The 22,500-nt window shown below is 33.9% G+C and overlaps 1 protein-coding gene across 7 annotated transcripts in view; it reads right to left on the bottom strand.

The window, feature by feature from the left end:
• FOXP2 (forkhead box P2) overlaps positions 1–22,500 on the bottom strand; it is a 277,840-nt gene that overhangs the window by 7,623 nt on the left and 247,717 nt on the right. The window lies entirely within an intron of this gene.

The following is a 22,500-nucleotide window of genomic DNA, read 5'->3' as shown; positions in this document are numbered from 1 at the left end:
ATAGACTATAGTAGTATAACAAAAAACTTATTATTTGTAAACTATTTGATTAGAAATGGCACTACATATATGAAAGTATATTTAGATGGAACAAAAAGTTTAATAAAATTCTGATCAGTTTATTTTGTCACTAGTGTTATATGGTGAAGACGGTTCATACTTAGGCTTAAAAAAACAAAACAAAACTGTTTTCCTCTTGATATTCCTGGATCATCCTTATTAAGTTCATAGTTCATCTTATGACAACTTTTTTTGAAGGGTGGAGCTGCGTTAGCAGCTCATCTTTTCCCTAGACACTGTATTATTTCCTTTAAAAGTGAATAGTTGTAAACGAGATTCTAGAACGTTGTAACTGTTATTAGAGGAGTATCACAGATATAAGAAAAGTACTTTAAAGACCATCAGAAAAGCCAATTCTGGGGTGACAATTTCTGGAACTGTTCTAACATTTTACATGCATGGGCAAAGAACACTGAAATTTCCCAAATGTTTCTACTGTATCAAGCTGCTATCAGCTTTAATCTCTCAATTCTCAGTACAGATTACTCCCTAGGGATAGGTTAGAGACTATTGGAAGTGGCCATTATAAGGCCATTATTGCATACTGTGGGGTAAATCATGAAATTATATTGTAGCCAATACAAATAAAAAGCCAAGAAGAGTTTGTCATTGATAGTTAATGAAACTGAAGTTATTATGCTTATGTTTCATGCTAAATCCAAAGCACTATATTATTTATATAAGGAAAACTATCATAGTTTTAAGTCTCCAAGGTACTATTTGTTATCCTGCATGACAGATTATAAAATAAAACCATAGGCCCCCAAATAACTAATACTATGTAATAAAGAATTACTCATAAATAAAAAAAAGGACTCTAATGTATGCATATGACTAGTTTGTAGATACTATTTTATGTGACAAATAAACTATTTGGTTCTAATAAAATGTTCTATAGCAGATTTGCAAGTTAGAAATGTGCTATTAGGAAAAAACGTGGTGTCCATAAGAGATGTTTATCAGTGTTATTTTACAGACTAACCCAACTATTTTCACTAAAAAAAAAATCTACCAATTGAACTCAACAACTACTTTGAATAAATGGTTCATTGAACTAGCCAATAGTTCGAGTAAAATAATAGATGAACCAACGAGTATATTACAGTATCATGTAGACATGTGCAGAATTTTAAACATTTATTAAATCTAATGTTAATATTCCCAAAGTACCCTCTAAAATATACAACTGAAATCTTCTAATGAGATTACTTGTGAAAGTTCATATTCATTTAATGACTTTTATAAAAAATGACATTTTGATTTAATAATAGTTATAAGTTGAATTTATAATTTTAGATTTTCCTGGTTTAATCTTGGATTCAGAACATTTTAGAGAATGCTAAACTCTAAGTACTGGAAATAATTAGAATAAACTCCTAAAGTTAATATAACAGCACTTTTTTCTAATTAGGTCTCACAAATGACCTGTGAATATTCAAAACTTTCAGGCTTTAATAGCTGAGTATTTCTAAATAGATATTGAGTTACTGTTAAGACACATACATAGATACCTAGCAGTGGTCTAGGTGACTGCCTTCAAGTCAATAAGCATTATTTTGGGCATCCCATAGTTTTAGCTACAGATGTGAGCTCTTGTGCAGGAGTGTTTTTTAATACACTCGGGACACTGAGAAGACCTCCGAGGTCCCCCTCTTCTGACAGTTTCCGAATCCCCTGCTGCATTTCAACTGTTTCCTCAGCGAAAGCACTGCAATATCATATGCATCTGGTCCATTTGGGTTCACCTTTCTAGATTGGGTTTTATCTGAATAAAGAACTTTGTGGAAAAATCTTAAGTTCCTGATAAAAAGGAATAACAAGTAGGATGTATTATTTAGAAACAAGCACATAGAAGCCATGTTTGTCATTCCAGCTACTTGGGAGGCAGAGGTGGGAGGAATGCCAGCCTGGGCAACATAGCAAGACCCTGTCTCTAAAAAATGCACATAAAGAAAAATGTTTAAAAAGAACGACTAAAGAGGTATATTCTATTGTAGTCTCAGAAAATTTTAATATGTAAGAACTTTATTTATTTAATTATGCCACTGCCCTATATAAAAATATGTCTGAACTGAGACATGGGGTTGAAACAGGATTAAACCAAAACCCTTCAGCCATTCTCAATAAACTATGATCTGACCTCCACCTACCTATGTACAACAGTATTTCTGAACAATAACTTCCATTCCAGACTCAAAACATCATCCCATAAACATTGTGCTCCATTCCTACTCCAAGACATTTTTCATGGAGACTCAGGCTGTGTTTCCCCTTTCAACTCTCCACGTATACATGGAACATCCTTCTACCCTATTCTGCCTATTCACACACATACTGTCTACCACTTAAGGATCAACTCACACTGTGTCTACTTCCTAAAGACTTTGACCTGTCCAAATTTCACTGATCTACTCTGAACCTCCAAAGCATTTTTTTGGTCATTCTGATGCTCAAAACTACAGAATCTTTGAATCCTAAAACTGTATCTAATGTACAGATATTGTTATTTGACTTCCCATTTTACAGATGAGTAAAGGAATGACTGTCTAAGTGTCTGAATACAGGTACAGTAGAGACTAACACAAATGCTGGCCTCTAGAACGTTTCTTGGAACCTTGTTATTTCTGCTACCCCATATTGCTTTAATCACATGCACTGTCACTTAACTCTTTCTACTGTTAGCTATACTTTATCTTGCCAAGTAGACTGTGAACTTCACCGATTAGGAGACATTACACATAGCGCCCAGTAAATACTTGTTGAGTGAATAAGTTACGTGCCATGAAATCATTAAGAGTTTCATTGCACTAATTCGAAAAGAGAAGATATCTCTCTGAAATTAAGTATTCTTGGAATATTTTCCATTCAGAATTAGTGAAAAAGGTATCAGAGCTGGGAAAGCTGTAAATAAAATATTCCCCAATGGCTACAATGTCAGGCTGCTAATTTCCTAAAATAAAGCAAACTAAAGTCAATAATTATTAATGCTCAATTATAAAAAGATCTATTTGCCATCAATATAATATCAGAGAAAGAAATAAAAAGTAGCAAGAGAAGTTTCAACATTCCAGAAAATAAAATTGTTTGAAAGTTACAGTACCTATGCCTATAAATTGGTGGAATACTTTTCAATAAAAATAAATTTTCTATTATAATTATCTCTATTTATATTAGGTTTCTCATTTTTGGTTCTCAAAGTGCTCCATGTTTTCACTTGTCAAGTTATATGCCAATTCAAAAGAAATGGAACACAATGAAGCCACATGCCTTTTGTGAGTTGCAGGATGAATAGAGAATTAGTCTCTCCTTGTGACCATTAGCAATTTCTTTCTCTTTTTGCCCCATTACAGGGTATGAGAGCCATTTAACTTATTTCCAAAAGAAAAAGTGGATATTTCTGTAGTGTTCGATTTTCCAAATTCTTCAAGGTGCTATGTGTTACATTACCATAGGATAATTAGGTTTTCTTCTACAAAAATGCTTCTTTCCAACATAGAAACATCCCTGACAATTCAAATAAAATACAAGAATCCCTTTAAAGAAACTGTCTTCTGTGCTCACCAACTCTTCATTATGAATCCTCTTCTCATGTAGAATTATCTACAGGTTTTTAATTATAAGAATATAATTTACCATGATACATTTTATGTATTTAGTATTTTGATTAACTTCTAAGTGTGGTATAAAGTAATACTGAATAGGGTAGGCACCTCATTTATAATCTTTAGTCATGCAGCAGTGATTAAGTGGTTAAGGATATAGTGGGCTTTGAGGATAAAATACCTGGGTTTGAAGCCTGGCTCCTTTACTTCCTAGCTATGCAACCTTGGAAGAGCTACTTAACCTCTCTGTGTCTCCATTTCTTTACCCATAAAGCAAGGAAAAAAGTGACTACCTTATACACTCGTTATAAGGGTTAAATTATTTTGCATATATGTAAAACACCTGGAATAGTGCCTGGATCATAAGTGATCAATAAACACTGAACACGGTCATAATATATAATAACCTTATGATCTTTTTTGAAAGAAAGTATGGTATAAATACTTAAATTAATTTTTAAACATTGTATAGCTTCGTTAGCTCTAAAGGTATTTCAGTACCTCTTCCTAAAGTGAGATTTTTATTACTGTATCAAAAACGTCAAGAAACAGATATATCTGCCTCACGTATCAGATGCCAGGCATTAGAGTTATTAATGACTAGCCACATTTCCTTAAAAGTACATTTAAGGCAATAAAAGAAAACAAAATAACACAACATATTGCTATAATTATTTCAAAAAATTACTTACCAACAAATTCTGGGTCACTAAAATACTAAGCCAGGTTATATCTCAGATCACATTCAGATCAACAGAAGAAAGTAAATTTCAAAGTAGAGGAGCCATCATTGAAATGCTCTGTACACAGTGCTTCTATATTTATTCTCCTCAGTCATCCATCACAGGCCTCATCATTAGCTTGTCATTAAAATCATTAACATACATGCATTGATCCAGGCCTGCATCACATTTGCTATGCACGTTGGGGCTTATGAAGTTCTGATAATATACCTATAGCTAGAAAAATCTTAAATAGATTAACTTAATATGACTAAATAATGAAAATGTAAGAGCTGTAGCAATACATATAAGTTCAAGTTTCCTCCAGGAAAAAGCAAAATTTTCCTCCAGGAATTCCTTTATGCTGTGGATTGAGTGAAGTCCCCTGTATCTATAATGATGTAAAGAGCATCAATCTCACTTTGACAGGAAAAGCCAATAACATATTAACATTATCACCTATTGCCAATCATTAATTTAACACAAATTTATTGAGTATCTTCTATATATAAGGCACAGTGAGGCTTTTAATATCTCTCAAAGAACTTGTAGTCTAAGGCCGGGCGTGGTGGCTCAAGCCTGTAATCCCAGCACTTTGGGAGGCCGAGACGGGCGGATCACGAGGTCAGGAGATCAAGACCATCCTGGCTAACCCGGTGAAACCCCGTCTCTACTAAAAACACACAAAAAAACTAGCCGGGCGAGGTGGCGGGCGCCTGTAGTCCCAGCTACTCCGGAGGCTGAGGCAGGACAATGGCTGAACCCGGGAGGCGGAGCTTGCAGTGAGCTGAGATCCGGCCACTGCACTCCAGCCCGGGCGACAGAGCGAGACTCCGTCTCAAAAAAAAAAAAAAAAAAGAACTTGTAGTCTAGTATAAGAAAAACAAATTCACAAGATTGCCAGTCCTAAGTGTCCTAAGAAAAGTAGCAATTAAGTGATACAGAAGGAGTTAACAACTGGAAAACTGACCTGCCTCTAAGAAGAATGCCAATGTTCTAACAGCATTAAAACACATGTATTCTTAATATAATTCATTAAAGACAGTAAAGTAAGAACAAGTTCAGATGGAAATAAGAGAGAAATTCTTGACTATCCTGGTGATAAAGTCCCCATTCTGGATTTGAATATCTCCTCTAGATGGTTCAGACATTCATTATGCCATTTTTCCCCAACTGATGTGAAATTTATGCACTACTTTCTTCAACTTCAAAATTTTAGATATCTTACAGAGAAAATTCAGTTCTTGCTAGAACCCTTAATAATAAGTAAAGTAGGTACTATTTTAAGCAAATAGAATTAGTTGTTTCCAGGAATAAAACAGATGCTAACATGTGAAACATAAAGGATTTAGTTTTTTAAAAACTCAGGAACAAAAACAAAGAAAAAAACTTTTTTGTCTAATTTATGAGAACTTAAAAAATAATAAGTAGACTCATTTATTTTTTATTTTATTTTTTTGACACGGAGTCTCGCTCTTGTTGCCCAGGCTGGAGTGCAGTGGCACGATCTTAGCTCACTGCAACCTCCACCTTCCACCTCCACCGATCTTAGCTCACTGCAACCTCCACCTTCCCGGGTTCAAGCGATTCTCCTGCCTCAGCCTCCTGGTAAATTTTTAACATAGCTTAAGGCAGGAGTGTAAGGGGTATAGTCTTTCCAGTGATTCATTTATTTACTGGGCACCTAAAATAGGCCAAGTACTTGAATTATTACAGATTGAAGAGTACAAACCTTTGGCATAGAAGGTCACAGATAGAAGGGACTTATGTCTACTTTGGTAGTAGTTTTTCTAAGCCTGATAAAACATCACATTCCTTTAAGTGGGCACTGAAGTAACATCAACTTCAGTTTTAATGCAAATTACCCATTTCGCAAATAATGAATATTTCTGCAAACCAGAATCCAGGAATTCATTGCACATGCTTTAAAAATTGTTCTATCTATGAAATAGAAGACTTCAAAGTTAACTGTTCCTTTCAGTACACAACCTTTTCCTTACTACAAAAAAAAAAAAAAAAAAAAAAAAACACCAATTTACGTTTCTTGATTTTACAAAGGCATAGCCAACTCCTAATTTAATTTAATTTACACTTGGGAGATTTAGAAACATATTTGGAACTTCTTTAGACAACTGGAGAAAGAGAAGTATTGAGTGATGGAGAGATATAAAGTCTGTTGTTATTCCCTGACAGAGGTACAAAGTCAGTAACTGAAACTGAAGTACTTCTAGGAGAATAAAAGTTACTTCTTGTTAGAAGTGAAAAAAAAAAAAAAATCCAGTCAATAGACATTGTGTGTAAACCTCTGGGATAGGGGCTGCATGGACAGTGGTTCTTGTTATCATCAAGTTTTCAGTCTAATAGAGGAGGTAAGACATATATACAAGTAACTTTGACGCAAGGCAGAATGTGATCGATGCCACAGTAGATAAGTATTATAAAAGGGGAGATAAATCTGACAATCCAATCAGTGAATGCTCTATGAAGGAGAGCGGTGTAACTTCAGGTAGGCTTTGTAATAGGTGAAAAATTTTATTATGCAGAGATGAGAGAGAGGACATTCCAAGCAGAAATAGGAAAAATGGAGAATTGTAGACATGTTATGGGAACCCTGAGAATGCATAGGGGAAGGAGGGCTGGTGATAGTGTGTATGTGTGTGTGTGTGTGTGTGTGTGTGTGTGTGTGTGTGTGTGTTAGAATAGCGGAATGAGGTCAGATGATGAGAAGGCCTTGGAGTTGCATTTCATGATATTTAAATTAAATCTCTGCTCAAAGGTTATTAATGGTTTTTGAGCAGGATAATGAAAAGGTAGAAGAGTTTCATAAAGATGAATCTGCAAAATGTAGGCTTAGTGTAGGACACTGCAGGTAGAGTTACCAAATGGGAACTTACTAAAAAAATGTAATAAGTTAATGATGGTCAGACCACTAAGGTGGTAGGATTAGAAATGGTGGAAAGAAGTGAAGAATTTATAGGTTGTGAAGTAAAATGGTTTTGCATTTACTACTTTTATATTTACAATGTAGGCCGGGCACGGGGGTTCACGCCTGTAATCCCAGCACTTTGGGAGGCCGTGGATCACTTGAGGTCAGGAGTTCGAGACCAGCCTGATCAACATGGTAAAACCCCATCTCTGCTAAAAATACAAAAATTAGCCGGGCATAGTGGTGGGTACCTATAATCCTAGCTACATAGGAGGCTGAAGCAGGTGAATTGCTTGAGCCTGGGAGGCAGAGGTTGCAGTGAGCTGAGATAGCATCACTGAACTCTATAAATTTACAAGGTACATGAAATATTTCTTTTTATGCTCTACCAAGAAGATAGAAGAGCCTAAATCTGTCAAAAATACTGAAAGTTAAAAATCAATACATCTTAACTTTTCATTACTCTCAAGCAACCTCTACGAATCTTTATATGTGTTATTTTAATTGCTCCAGGAACAATGAAAGTGAATCTCAGAAAGTTTGGATATTAGAAAGTGAAGATGAAAACATTCTGAAAAAAAATTCCACCACAGTCTTGTGATTAAGGTGGTAGTAACAGCAATGGCTGCAACATTGATGTGTGGTCTCTGCACATTTTATTTATTTTTAATTTTTCATCTGTGTTCTTATAGCATTTTAAGGAAAAATATATTTTAAAACTGAATATTGAAGGAAGGGCATAAAGTGTTGCTAGTTTCTCAAGCAAAAAAAAAAAAAAAAAAAAAAAAGTCATCTATTTCCAGAGAGAAGCAGCATAAAAGAAAGCACATAGGGCTTTTTGAAAGTGGGTAACATACACCCTTGAGGGTCTTGCTAAGCATCTCCAAATAATTGGTAAACTTTAAGCAATGTCCCTACCATATCATCAACTTGGAAATTAATGAGCTATAAGATATGGCTTTCAAACTCCTGGGCAATCTCATCTCACAGGTATCCCCATCCAGGCAGGCTGCTCGTCCTGTGGCAAAGGAGTCATTGTTCTTTGAATGAAACCCATGTTTTAGTCATCTTTGCTCATCTCCTCATTTCCTTTACATCTATCCTGTCTTTCCTCATCTCTGCTGAATACTAGGATGAAACATTTAAGATGGCTATTTTTTTAGGCCGAAAAAAAAAAAAACAGTGAAATATGAATAATTTCATAAAGTTCAACCTAAAAATTGACTTAATGTTAAGCTTAACTTAAAGTTACATCCTTCATGAAGTCTCTTCTGATTCCCTGTGTGCATGTGCATGCTTACATCGTTGACTTCACAATTTGTTTGCAACCCTGTTCATTCTTTCACTTGGTCTCTAGCACTACCTATGTACTTATCCCTCTATTAGAGTTTTACCTCTGTAGACACTGATCATCTGCCACAGTTTCTAGCAGAGTATGATGCACACAATGGGTGTTCAGTAAACGTTTATCCAATTTAAATGAATGAAACTCATCTGTAGGTCATTCAACTTCACAAGTCTCTACTTGAAAACATTGCAAAGTAGCAGTTAATTAGTTTAATCTCACCATTTTACAGCCACCCTCATTAATGGCACATTCCAAAAACACAGAGGACTAACTACACTGATACACTGATAAACAAATTTGTTGCCTAAAAATATTTGTTGCTTTTGTTGTGAAATTTACAAGTACCTAAGGCACTAATGAAAGGCAGAAGTAATGTTAATGTTTGCCTATACCCTAAAGCAAACAAATTATAAAGGGAAAGTTTGTCCTTTTAGGTTGTGGTCACACTGTACATTCCCTAGAGGAATGTCAATTTTATTCATTTTCTCCTTACTCAAGACTAAGTCAAAGGTTCTATAAACTGTTCCTATTTTTCTTTAGAATAAAAAAGTACTATGAATAAAGTTCTCTTAAACTGAGATGTTCAAAATTTAAGTCAATAGGTGTTAAACAGTATAATCGAATCATATGTTTTCTCTCCTTTGCTTATTTAGGTATTACCAAATGTTAATGATTAGAATATTTACATACTGTTATCACTTATGAGGGACTCACTGGCACAATGTAAATTCAATCAGGTCTTCTTTGAAATGTAGGGTTTATTAATTCCATGAAGTTAACAATAAAGAAATAAAGATTTTAAGTCTTAAGGTTTTTTTTTTTTTTTTTTTTTTTTTTTTTTTTTGAGACGGATTCTAGCTCTGTCACCCAGGCTGGAGTGCATTGGCATGATCTTGGCTCACTGCAACCTCCGCCTCTAGGGTTCAAGTGATTCTCCTGCCTCAGCCTCCTGAGTAGCTGGGACTACAGGAGCGCACCGCCATGCCCGGCTAATTTTTTGTATTTTTAGTAGAGATGGGATTTCACCATGTTGGCTAGGATGATCTCAATCTCCTGACCTCATTTATGACAAATGTCAACAAGTACTGTGAATAAAAACTTAAAATTTATGACTCATATCTACAATATGGGCAATTTCCAGCAATGTGATGTTAATTTTATCAAACATCTATAAAGCAAGACTAAATTTTAGACTACATTAAAACTGTTTTTATGTGGTTTACTAATTGCAGGCAGTTCCCTTACACCTTTTCTTCTTCTAATTCTAGTTATTTGAGAAAATATCCAATACATTGAAATAGTATACATTTTAAAAGTAATAACCAACTTTTTACAAAAAAATACATCTTTTAAAAAACCCTATAGATATGATTAGCCTTTTCCCTCCTAGCACACCTGAAAGTTATAACATACTTCTATAGTAATCATGGATCATTACTCTAAAAAATGTTATTCCCCAGAGAACACTCAAAAAGCTATCCTCAGAAGCAGTGTTAGGGCTCTGATGCTTCAATTTTATTACGGAAACTGATTTTATTTCATCCAATATAGCAAACTTTATCCTGTCAAATGAACTTACACATATAGTATTTGAGAAACATATTAAATATACCAAAATGTGTCTAGGCCTTGAACCATGCATCTATTACCCACTTAATATAGACTTGTTCAAATCCTTCATTTTAAAGTGTCCTGATCCTAACTTCTACTTAATTTAATTTGGATACCTTTAACTTACATGGAATACATTAATTAGCTCTAATAGAAAATGTTTTAGGCCGGCTGCAGTGGCTCACACCTGTAATCCCAGCATTTTGGGAGGTCAAGGTGGTGGATCACCTGAAGTCAGGGGTTCAAGACCAGACTGGCCAACATAGAGAAACCCTGTCTCTACTAAAAATATAAAAAAAAATTAGTCGAGCCTGGTGGTGCGTGCCTGCAGTCCCAACTACTCAGGAGGCTGAGGCAAGATAATCGCCTGAACCCGGGAAGCGGAGCTTGCAGTGAGCCGAGATTGCGCCACCGCACTCCAGCCTGGGAGACAGAGCGGGACCCCGTCTCAAAAATAAATAAATAAATAAATAAATAAATAAATAAATAAATAAATAAATAAAACGTTTATAATCCTATGAATTCTTCTTTGCCCCTTATATAGTTATGTCCTGTTAATTAATGACATTTAAAAATATCAAAATAGACTGAGCATTGCTACAGTCACATGTTCTCCATTGATATGCATAGATTTTGACTACTTCTCAAAATAGCATCACAAACCTTCTAGATTCAAAAAATGCTGTAAAAAGGCGAGATTTTCTTTTAACCATCTACAATCTTCAGTACTTGGCACAAGATGATTGAATTAATGATGATAACTCTTTGTATCTAAGCATTCAAAATAAAATCCACGATTAGCACTTTATCAATTTCATACGTGATTGAATAAATTTTCACTCAAATTAGTTCCAATTTGCCAATGGCAAAAACCCTCATGCTTACTCTAACATTGCTGTTTTCAAGATGTGAAATGAATTCCAAATATAAGCACAGGATTATTTAAGACAGATTTCACTTCCTGAGCTTAACTTTTGTTTTTGTTTGTTACTTTTGAGTAGCTAACCTGTATTGACTAATACATTGGAAAATATAATCATGTCAAACAGAAGATACCAAAAAAAGTAATTTTTCTTTCAAAGACACAGTTTCACAGGAAAACTGGTAAAATCACTGATGCTCATTTAGGAAGCTTATATAAAAATGGAAATTATGGAAATTCAATTTTACTCATTTCTTTCTAGTATATATAAAGGAAAGTATATAATTATTTTTGGAATTTGATGGTAGATTCATGAAGACGACAAGTTTACTTATCTCCATTTGTGTGAAGTCAGGTTGAAACGATACACAGTTCATTTCTTAAATCTATGTAACTTTTAGAGTATATTTTGTTTTACCACTTGGGAAATGTTTTAGTTTATTTAACATATCACAGAAAAAAACTAATAATATAAGTGCCATTAAAGTTTTAAGTAGAAAAGTTCACTTTTAACAGAAATCATATTAATAGTTTTAAAAATGAGAGCTGATCTAAGAATAATGTAATTAAGTGTCAGTAATTAATTATACAGTCATACATAAATTGTTTATTTCGTTCTACTTAATATTTTATTATTTGGAAAGGATAAACCAGGCTTTCTCCACAAAAATTTAGATTTTACATTCTAAATTTAAGTATATTTTAGAAAAGTATTTAGCTCTCTTATTTATAGGACTGAATAAGAAAGATGTCCAATTAAAACTACTAGAAATGAAAAAAGATGTTCTTAACTTTTATCAGCTAAGAAATTATACAACAGAGTTATTACTTATGTAGTTCTTTATTCCAATTTCTTATCTTTCAAGATTTTCTCTTTGGTAAATTAAAATAACACTTGACATAAAAATTCTAGTGTTAAATGAATTGATCTTTGTTTTTATTTGAATGAGTTTGCATGTAGTAGCTGCCAGTAGGACAGTACCCAGGCTATCACTTCAGTTCTACAGAAATAATCCTCCTCCTTATCTCTTGATGAAAATGAAAATATTCCTTCTTACAGAAATGTGCAATTATGAAAAGGGTATTCAAAAACTGGAGTGAACAAATGATTCTACATTCCATATATAACTGTGTAGTTTCCTCTATCCAGGATATAGGTAGAAAATGCCCTACTAAATTTCCCACACCTTTTCTCCCTGGCTAATGATAAACATCAAAATAAATTTTAATTTTCATCATGAGCCAGGATAAAAATGTTATCCTCCCTTAGCCTATTTTCTAAAAATTGCAGCCATTTAGCATTGATGGCAAAGGAATATTATTCTCAGATAATTGTGATGAAAGTTTCTCTTCTAAGATGTATTTCCATTCTTAATGATGACAGTTTATAATTACATCTTACAACTCAAGAGATCTGATTCCACGGTGGAGTTATAAAGTTCCATTAAAAGTCAGTATCAATCCGGCTAGGTGTGGTGGCTCACTCCCGTAATCCCAGCACTTTGGGAGGTCGAGACGGGTGGATCACCTGAGGTCAGGAGTTCGAGACCCGCCTGGTCAACATGGTGAAACCCCCTCTCTACTAAAAATACAAAAAAATTAGCTGGGTGTAGTGACAGGTGCCTGTAATCCCAGCTACTCAGGAGGCTGAGACAGAAGAATTGCCCGAACCTGCGAGGCAGGGGTTGCATTGAGCTGAGATAGCGCCAATGCACTCCAGCTTGGCTAACAAGGGTGAGACTCCATCTCAAAACAAAACAAAACAAAACAAAACAAAAAAAGAGTCTAGTATCAGTCCAAAGAAACAACAAAAAGGTGGGTAAAGGTCAGTGAAACATAATTTTATAAACTGCATGCAGATATATGTATATCGAGATTTCTCTAAAATTTCCTGCTCTTACCTTCAACATTATATTGAAATATATTTAAATTTATGCAATATTGTTTAAAGGAACTAAATTTTACATGATTTAGGTTCACTCCCAAACGATTTCAGATAGCTTTGCTGTAGAGTCAATTTTTAAAAAACACCATGAAATTCTTTGAAATTCTTTAGGATTTATCACTCTATTTGACTTTATAAAAGTGATAGTTGTGACCAAAACAGCTGTAATAAAATGAAAATACAGATGTAATTACTTTCATCATTGATAAGTACAAATATATTCTGCCCAATCTCACAAACAAATTAGTCGGCCACTGAGATACAATTGGTACCATTCCAATTTGTGTCTCATAAATGAAAACTGTCAATAAACATTCAGCTGTGGATCTAAGGACCCTTATATTTCTAATCTGTTGGCCAGACAAATAAAGTCTAAATCACATCTTGACACTTTGCCATTAAGTCAGTCTTGCTGCTGTGCTCCAATTCTCCTTTGAATCATTAATCCAAAACTTGTATTATTGCCTTATTTGTTGGATCAAGTTTCGGTCAAAAATCAGATAGGTAGTATGAGTATACGGGGTGTATGTTCCAGTTTCTCTGTAATTACATTTGTTAACTTGTACTCTGGCTCCTTGAAGACCTTGACCTCAAAGTCCTGTAGATGAGCCCTACTGCTGTGGCAGTTCTTTTGGATGTGGCTTACCCATTTTTCTCAACTGTTATCTATTTCCTATTACCAAATTGCCCTATTGGAGTTGTTACCCATCCGTTGCTGGCTCCTGGTGAAGCTGTCTCTTGGAATACCTTTACAGAGACTACTTTCCACCTTGACTACATATTGCTCATGTCACTAGGTCTGCCTAATTTCTGAGACTCACTGCTTTGCTGAAACTATTCCTTCACTCAAATTAAATCACAGGACTGACTCAAACTCCGGTTTTCTCCTGAGTTTTTCTTAGTTATATACTGTTAGTTCTAAACATGAGATGGACTAAGGAGTAAAAACAATCTGTACTTTTTTTTTTTTTTTTTTTTTTGAGATGGAGTCTCACTCTGTCACCTTGGCTGCAGTGCAGTGGCATGATCTCAGCTCACTGCAAACTCTACCTCCTGGGTTCAAGGATTCTCCTGCCTCAGCCTCCTGAGTAACTGGGATTATAGGCCCCCACCACTGTGCCCAACTAATTTTTGTATTTTTAGTAGAGATGGGGTTTTGCCATGTTGGCCAGGCTAGTCTTGAACTCCTGACCTCAGGTGATCTGTCCGCCTTGGCCTCCCAAAGTGCTGGGATTACAGGCAGGAGCCACTGCACCCGGCCAACAATATGTACTTTTTATTCTAAATCTAGTGCACCATGTCTTTTCTCTGACTTGCTAATTAACAAAAGGAACCTCAGATTAATGTTGCAAATATAATTTTTTTTATAGTAAGATAACATTGTGTGATCAATGATGACTTGGCCTCCTACCTTGTAAGTGTCTTGTTGATTTTACTCCATGTTGTCTTCAAAATGAAGATAACGTTGAACAAGCTAAAGAATGTTAGTTTTCAGTAGTTATGTGAAATGATTTGATCATCTGTTGCTTATATAAATTATTTAATGCTATTCTAATGATAGAAACTGCCTATGGAATGTAGTAACCCTGTGTTTCTTGGTGTTGAAATATTCAAGTATAACATGTTACTTCTGTGAGTGGTAAATTTTAAATTCTGCCAGAGCAGTCAAAATGCACATAATTTTAACATATATTAAGACATAATTTCTTATCATGTAAATTACCTTCACATAAAGGAATATTCTGAAATGACAGTCTCTTTATTCATTAAATGCCTCTGGTTATCAACATATATCCACTTCCCAAGCTCTATGTTGAAAGCTGAAATTAAAATACCATAGCAGTATATAAGATCTTCATTTTTTTCCCCTGGTGCTGAAAGTAGGAAAAAGTTAATACTGAAGCATTATTCCTTCTTTAACAATTCAGTAATCATTTTTTGACCCTTACAGAAAGGAAATTTTTAAGGCTCAACTAGTGTTAGTGCAAATGAAGTTGTATCTTCTAACAAAGTACCTTCTTTAGATATAAAACAGAAGCAGTAAGCTACAATACTGTCAGCTAAAAGTTTTCTGACACACTTTGCCTAAATTGTGGGAATTCACACCACGGATGTCAGATATCATCTGTATAGTTCTATAAAAATCCTTCAAAACCCTATAGGAACCCACAAATTTCCACAATTGGCACGGTGGGGATATAACACTTTTTAGCTGAAGGCACTGTATCTCTGGGAGGATCTTTTTATTAAGAGGAACTGGAATGAGTTGTAAGTGCCACATATGGGGACTGGAATAATGTAAAAAAGAACAGCAGCTACTGATCCACACTTGTAGCACTTAAAAAAAAAGATGAGATGATAAAGAGCTGGCATAATCATAAGTTCTGTACAATCACTTTGGAAAGAGATCTCAAAGCTAACTAGCAAAGTTAATCAAAAAGTTTAGAGATTAAATAAAAATGGAATTAAATCAGAACAAAAATTATAAGAGGACCAGAAATGTTAGAAAAAAAATAAAGTTGACTGAAAAATTGTAATTAAAAAATCTATGAAAACATATGTGAGGCAAAAAAGCTTTCATGTTTAGAGTTTCGCAATGTAACATAATGATCCAAAACATCAGCAAAAATAGTACAGGCTTAACAGGAATGAAAACAATGAGAAAGAGCATTCCATTTGCTCAAGTTGTCAGTCACTTTCAACTGCTTTCCTCTGAAATACAGAGCCACTCCAATTTCAAATGCTTTTGTCCACAGAGAGATCTAAGATCTGTAGGGATTTTATATAAAATATCAGCAACCAAAGATGTAGGATCTGCAAATTCTACATGTGCCTACAAATAGCAATTTAAATTTTAAGGCAACCAAAGAGAATAGAAGGAAGAAATGTAATATTATATACTTATATTTTCATTGTGTTTTGTGACAATTCACAGTTTAGATTTTCAATACTGTTTAATCCAGTGGGGGTCTAGGACTCCCTTTTAGCTATCTATAGGGCAAAATATTATCAACAGGAGAGGCCAAAGTATAATACTGAAATGATTTAACAACTGAGGTTATGAAGAAGAGGATGTTGTAAAGATGACTGGGGTATGTGATGTACACAAAGTTCTGGAGCGTGTTGAATAAGTATTTGACATGCAAATTAAAAAAAAATCTTGTGATCTCTATTGCAATTCTGAAATAATACTACATTACTCCTTTTATATGACACCTCAGCCTTTTATTTTCTTATCCTAAGGGTTTGCCCTCTAAGGACATAACAAATTAATTTTCTTATCTTATATCCAACATATTAACATTCTATATAAAAGATTTTTAACTCTCAAGCTTCAAATATTTGCTTCACGAACAGGAGAAAATAATAATCACCTACAACGAATATAGAATATTTAGCAAGCAAAACTTTGAAATGACATAGAGGCTAAGAGGAGTCAGGAATGACATATAAGAAAAGATCTGAAAACTCAACAGTAGGAGACTCTAATAATCAGAAAGGGGAATGGCATGACAATGGGAGGCTTTGTGAGTAAAGCCCTCAATACAAAACCAGCTAGGGAAGAACATTTATTTTGATCTCTAGACACAACATTTGAAAATATAAAAATGGAAATCTCATTTAACATTTTATATGAGGAAAAACAGTAAATCTGAACCAACTTATTGAGAATGAGGAGAAACAACTACTTAATACAAAAAAAAAAAAAAAAAAAAAAAACAACTGAGTAGAACTAAACATGGTGGGTACATCATTAAATTCCACTTCTTGCCTCAGGTTGGGAAGGAGACAGGAAATGGATTGATTGTATCAGTATGCGTTCATCTTCTAGGTCTAGTCTACATGTTTTCTTCTCATGTCATTTGAGAAGACAGTAAGTTCAAGTTATTCCAGCTTAAACACAGCATCAATCCTAACTTTTTAAACACTTTTAGAGGTAAATGTCTGTATAAAATAGGAAGCTAGTCATTTTTAATTCATACTCCATATAACTCTGAAAAAGAGAATATTGGCATTCAGGTGCATAAGGGAACAATATTATAAATTGTAATGATACTCAGCTCAGACACTTAAAGTATTGTTTTCCTTCATTCACAGCATGGATGGTTCTAGGACTCTCTGAACAGCAACAGAAAATAAAAATGTTTTAAAAGTCAAGTATTTACTTTGAATCAACAAGTAGTTGAGTCAAAACAGTCAAAGAAGATTCAAAAAGTTATTATGTAGAATCTATACAATTTCATCTGGCTTTAACTTTTCTTGCTTTTTGCTGAACTCCCCTTAAACATTCAGCTGATTTATATTGCATAAATTTTGATAATTGTTTTCAATCTGCTTTCAAAAATGTAAATAAAATTTAACAAGGTCCGGGATGATAATCATGAATGAGGTGAAGGGGCCTCATTCTACTCCAAGTGGAAAGCCACTTTTTAGTCACATAAATTGAAATGGTTATAAAATACATATTAATTAAATAATTACAACTAAAAATAAAACTTAAAAAGTATACTCTACCAATATTTAGAAAAATTTCTTAGCTCCCACATAAAAATGAACATTGTATTTACTCATCTGTTCTTTCTAAAATCTCTTTTGTTCTCCCTTCTTCAAGATCCTAGGAGAACCCCAGATTTTATACTCCTGTAAGTATTACTTTGTGAGGTCAAACCATTTCTAAGTAACTGTAATCTCCAATTTGATTCTTCATAATCAGTATCATACTTTTACTGAATGCTTACTTGACATAGTAGAATGTGCTAGGGGTTTCTTATACTATAATTTGTCTAAAACATAGTCTCTGTCCTTAAGGGACGTGTCATTAAGGTAGGGATATCTGCAAAGTGAACACAGATGTATGTATAAACACACGTGCACATGCATGTGCACACACACTCACAAATGTACACAAAGTATCAGTCCAAAATAGTGGTATAGGAAGCAAGTTCTTTAAAAGTGTGGAGCAGAGTGCGTGGTCCTGATGGTAAAATTCCTTGGGAACGCCTCTTGGAAAAAAATAGGACTAGCCCTGTAAGGAAAGGTAAAATTTAGGTAAGAGAGTAGAGGGGAACCAGAAAAGGGAAAGGGCAGAAATTCAAATAGTGTGAGGGAAATAAATGCATTAATTTGGAAAAAGGCCTTTATTCAGGACACTGAATAAAGCGAAAACTGGAGTGGAAGAAAAGGGTTAAAATATGGAGTATGGAATATAAATGATAATTTGGCATCTCTTGTTCTCCACAATTTGTAAGAAGCCCCAGACCATATCTATTTCACTCTTCTAATGCTTCAAAAAACATCATCTCCACCAACCTCAGGTATATACTCATATTCTACTATGTAGAATTTTACTATAATGGAGTTGAATTAAAAGACTAATCAAAAAAAGCATCATTGTTTTCTCCTGAATCTAATGATATTTAGGTTCTCAGATTCCTCAAGTAAAATGCTGAATTCTTCATCTTCCCTTTTGAACCTGCTTCTTGGGTCCTCTATTTCTCTTTGCAGACTTTCAAAGTGGCTATGAATTTTCCCAATTTTCCTCTTTGTCCCTAGCATTCAATGGGTTGTCTTGTTCTGGTATTTCTTTTCATAGCACTTCTTATATGGATTCTTTGTTCTCCACTCCTAGTCTTGTACTTACATTAGATATTACATACTGCCAGAATTAATTTTCTGCTTCCAGTCTCTCCCAATTTCAGCATATCCTCCTATACATGAGTTTCATTAAGTCATGGTTCATTCAGTACACTTTGAGATTACTCTTCCTAATGCATAGCTCTGATCATGTCAAACTCAAGCTGATAACAGTAACAAGCTGTATATTGACTGAAACAAACACCATAGCTTGATATTTAAGTCACTCAGCAGTCTGGTCCCACTTCTTATATTCTAAATTCTATATTCCCTTATATATTCTAAATTCCTGTCAAAACTAATACTCAATGTTTTCAAGATACACATGATAAGTCCCTGATTCTGGGTTGGTATTGTTCTATTTGAGTTGTTCATTGCCTAAAACTTCAGATAACATTTTCTTATCTCAAGAATCCTTTATCCCACTGATTCAGTAATGTGCTACCCATAATAAGTCCTTGTGTCATATTGTTTCACTTTTTATTTTTAGAGACAGACAGAGTCTCACTCTGTGGTGCAGGCTGGAGTTCCATGGCATGATCAAAGCTCACTGTAACCTCGAACTCCCTAGGCTCAAGCTATTCTCCTGACTGAGCCTACTGAGTAGCTACGACTATATATAGGCACACACCACACCCAACTAATTTTTCAAATTATTTTTGTAGATACAGGGTCTCACTATGTTGTCCAGGCTGGTCTTGAACTCCTGGCCTCAAGCAATCCTCCCACCCTGCCCTCCCAAAACGCTGGGATTACTGGCATAAGCCACTGTGCCCGGTCTCATGTTGTCTCAGTTTTATGGATCTGCTTACTTTATGAATTATAAGAGGAGAATGAAGGAGAAGAAAATGGGTTGTCAATGAAACTAACCACAAACTTACAGAGTGCCTTGAAACAAGTATTAAAATGCAAAATACAAAAATATTTTCGTATTGTTCATAGACTCATTTTTAGTAACAGTGAGGTATTACAAGAAGTAATATAAATTGCTACCTATTTACACAGCGCTATGGGAGACACAAGGAGCAATTATTATGTTCCAGGCACTCATTTCATTTGCAAGAATCTTATGAAGTAAGAAGCATTATATTATTACTTACCTCATTTTCAGCTGAGAAAGCTGAGGAAAGAAATGTTAAGTAACTTGCTCAATCCCACTTGGCTATTAACTATTGAATCTGGAATTGGAACCCTGACAATCTGGCATTACAACCTATGCTCTGATACCACTAGGCCCTACTTCCTCTTGTTTACAATTGCATCAGCATAACTGCCCCCCTCTAAAACAACAAGTAACGTGACTTCATTTCAGGAGATATAACTATGCTATGTAAATGTCTTATAAAAATTATTTCACTTCTGTTTAATTTCCAAAGTATTTTGAAATGCATTCAATTATATACAACCAAATTTTGATTGAGAGAATTAGATCAATATTTCTACCTTTGCCTAATAAAATACATAACATGGTTTAAGTACAAGCATCTTAAAACTTTATAAAGGTGAAGATAGAGAATACTGAAATATTCCATAAATATTTGACATCTGTTATGCAAAAAACTAATGACAGCAGCGGAGACAGATTTAAGAATGAATATTGACTCAATATTTTGCAAGATAATTAAAATTTTGATTATAATTGATACAATTTAGAAAAGGGGAAAATTTACACTCCTTCTAATTTTTATTTTTTCTGAAATCTATTTTCAACAAGCCAAGACAAATTTTCCTTTTATCTATGGAAAATAAACCGTAAGTATTTTTCACATGCACTAATTCATATAAGCATAAAATGTGTTATATATTAACTATGAACATTTTAACTTTATAAAGCCATAGCAGCAATATACTGGACATTATATGTATAATTTTTAGATGTTATCTAATACATACTAATATTTCTCTGAAATATTTCATTAACTTTAATAATGAAAAGTCTGAAGTAGCAATTGCTAAATGAAAAACAAAACCCATCTAACAATGCTACAATTTAGCCCAATTACTATTTCAGGTTCTAAAATATAATGTTTAAAAAACTACTTCATTGATCATTTTTTTATTTTAATATTTTTAGCACCAGACGATTACATTTAAAAAATAAGTCTTTACATATCCTCTATAGGTAGTTTATAACAACCGCTATATACTGCATATGAGCACAGGAAGTTGCACCAACAGCTTAAACACTTTTATTAGGAATGTCTTTTATTTCTCTGAAATAGGTCTTTTTTTTAAAGCGGCAAACAGGATCTAACTCTTGTTTGCTCTTTAAAGTTTTATTGTTTTAGCATTTTATACAGGGAGTGAGCATTAGCATACTCAGGAGAACTGCTGAAAGTAAAAGGCCGCAAGCTACCCACTGCATGGCTGATAGGATAAAGCGGGGATATAAAAACTTTTGTCTGATTGCTCACTTTCCTCGTTTTAGAGTACTGCTACTCTCAAGAGCATATATTCATGTTCTTTCTACTTCGAGTTTTATTACTTCTTTTGTATTATTTAATACATCTAAAGACACTTCCAAAAGACAAATTTTTCCATTTTGAAGAAGTAATGGTTTGGAACCTGATAAAACACATTAATGTTCACAGTGTGTTTTTTGCAAAGGTGATAGAGTAAAAGTGCTATAAAGCAATTAGGCATATGATCTTAAAGACATTAATATGTCAAACAGAATAAAATGTTTAAAAAGACAACAAATATCATACCCTGTTGAAAGGTCAAGTGAAAATGGGTACATATAAAGAGCATATTTCTCTTTCAGACCTTTTACTAGATATTGAATGGAAAAATAAAGGAAGACAATATAAAAATGAGAGAAAGGACTAATCTTACCTCAATAACTTGTAATTAGAAGTATGTGACGTTTAATTCTAGGAAGTATAGACATAACTTACAACTCATCCTGACAGCTAAATGGTGCACGTCCTTCATTATTCAGATTCAATTTTTTTTTCCTCTGAATTCTCAGTTCTACCAGGGTCAATACATTTTAGTAAACAAGACACTAATATGCTTGACACTATTGAATAAAGCCAGGCATTTTTTAAAGTGTCATACACATTTCTGAAATCCACAATACATCAATTTTTAATACTTCTACTCTCTCAGCTCCATTAAAAAGATGGTAGGGGAAAGATTTTAGAGTAATTAATGATATAGTTAGCTGCTAAATATTAATAGGAATCGTAGTCTTGCATAAAATATAACATATAAACCTTGCCAATACAGATGCACCAGTAATTAAAGTTGAATATATAATTACACTGATTTATAAGACAGGCAAAAAGTTACACTTTACTAGCTTCTATGTAAACTGTGGGTAACAGTTAAACTTTCCATTTTACGGTTTATAAAAATGGGCAATATCTTGACTACAGTTCATAAATAGTTTAGAGATCTGTAATAGTAAGAAAAATTATAACAACTTATTCCATCATGAATATTCTTATTGCACCATACAAACCAAAATGTGATAATGACCCATAAGATGTAGATTCATCGTAGACACTGCTTTACGCCCAAGAGAACGTTAGTAGTACTAAGAATCTGTAGAGGACTGCTGGAACAATAATTATAGGGTATTTGAGATAATCTAAAAAAGTATTAAAACCGATTTTGATCAACTTTGTCATATTATGAACATGGTATAATTTAACTCCACTTAAATTTGTATTTTTAACTGATACAACAGTAAAAACTTCAGAAAAAATACTAAATTTAAGAAGCA

The sequence above is a fragment of the Piliocolobus tephrosceles genome, chromosome 8 (assembly GCF_002776525.5).
Source record: "Piliocolobus tephrosceles isolate RC106 chromosome 8, ASM277652v3, whole genome shotgun sequence".
NCBI lineage: Eukaryota > Metazoa > Chordata > Mammalia > Primates > Cercopithecidae > Piliocolobus > Piliocolobus tephrosceles.
The sequence above is the reverse complement of the archived record's forward strand: the minus strand, read 5'-3'. Positions and strand labels throughout refer to the sequence as shown.